Raw genomic sequence first — 1,672 nt, 5'->3', positions numbered from 1 at the left:
ATTTTTAGACTTTCAGGAATGTTTTCCAGTCGAGTCTGAAGGGGTGGTATGCCACACTCTGTTCCAAAGTCTAATTTTTGTATTCCCCAGGGTTTTTATTGCTTTGCTTCCCTTGCTGTTGCATGCCCTTATTTTTGCCCCAATGTGATGGGGTCAGATCAGACACAAGTCCCACACTGAGTCTCCAGTGTTGTCCCCATAGTGATACGGTTCAGTTAGGGACATCCTGTCTTGTGTTGGGACCGGCCCTATGATCCTCTCTGTGCATTGTCTGCTGTGAGCAGCAATATTGTCCTGGGGGATTAGTAGGTCAGAATGTGTTCTTCTCACTCTCCTACCCTCTTTGTTTCTCCTGTGTGCTCTAATCAGACATGCTCCTTTCCCCAAGCTTCAGATTCAGTGCTGTCCTCTGAAGTGCCTTCTGTGGGTGGGGGTCGGGAGAAGGGAAAGGGGAGAGTCCACATAGTTGGGATTGGGGCCAGCCCCACTATATGATTTGTAATGACTATGAGATACTTTGATGCTTTATTAAGAATCTCAAATTGTCGGCCCCAGTCACTGAGCTGCCGCCGAGGACTCAGCAGCCTCCCCCTGGAGCCCCCTCGCTTCCCGACGCTCCGTCCCCCCTGCCCGCCTTCTCCAGCCGCCGCCTTCCGCAGGCCGTTTCCACCGAGGAAAAGGAATCGTATCGTATGTCCGCTATCCAGAACCTCCACTCTTTCGACCCCTTTGCTGATGCAAGTAAGGGTGATGACCTGCTGCCTGCGGGGACAGAGGATTATATCCATATAAGAATTCAACAGCGCAACGGCAGGAAGACCCTGACCACTGTCCAAGGGATCGCTGATGACTACGACAAAAAGAAGCTAGTGAAGGCCTTTAAGAAGAAATTTGCCTGCAATGGTACTGTGATTGAGCATCCAGAATATGGAGAAGTGATTCAGCTCCAGGGTGACCAGCACAAGAACATATGCCAGTTCCTTGTAGAGATTGGACTGGCTAAGGACGACCAGCTGAAGGTTCATGGGTTTTAAGTGCTTGTGGCTCATGGAAGCTTAAGTGAGGATTTCCTTGCAATGAGTAGAAAAATTCCCTCTGTCCCTTGTCACAAGTTTAAAACCTCACAGCTTGTATGATGTAACCATTTGGGGTCCACTTTTAACTTGGACTAGTGTAACTCCTTCATGCTATAAACTGAAAAGAGCCAAAAAAAAAAAAAAGAATCTCAAAATGTCAGTTTCTCCATGTTTCAAAAATACAACTGTCAATTATTTCAGAAATGGTAAAATCAGGTTTGGTTTGGTTTTCTCTTCACAGGAGATACTTGGGCTGGGATTCACATAATACAGTTTCAGCCTACAGTAATTTGGAAAAAAGAATTAGGATGGACAGAAACTGATTGTGTTGAGTGAAGCACATGGAGGTCAGAATTTAACCACATAGTGAGACTACCGGTCCTTCTGAGATTGATTTCAACTTGTCACCGGTGTGATTTCTTTCTCCCCTGTCTTCTCAGGAAGAACATGGGCTTTTAATTTTTAGGATCTGCCCTCTAGGAAAATAAGAGGCATGCGACCTAGTTGCTGAAGTGTCCTTAAAGTGGTTCTCTACATGGGTGAATTGGGAAACTCCAAACGCAAGAGCAAACAAACACTTGGCATCCCCTGCACCT

General features: G+C 46.4%; 1 pseudogene; it reads left to right on the top strand.

The window, feature by feature from the left end:
* Window positions 1–580: 580 nt before the first annotated feature.
* LOC142443281 (eukaryotic translation initiation factor 1 pseudogene) lies at window positions 581–1,182 on the top strand (annotated as a pseudogene).
* The last annotated feature ends 490 nt before the right edge of the window (window positions 1,183–1,672 follow it).

Source organism: Tenrec ecaudatus, chromosome 3, assembly GCF_050624435.1.
Source record: "Tenrec ecaudatus isolate mTenEca1 chromosome 3, mTenEca1.hap1, whole genome shotgun sequence".
Taxonomy (NCBI): Eukaryota; Metazoa; Chordata; class Mammalia; order Afrosoricida; family Tenrecidae; genus Tenrec; species Tenrec ecaudatus.
This window is presented reverse-complemented; position numbering and strand designations above follow the sequence as displayed.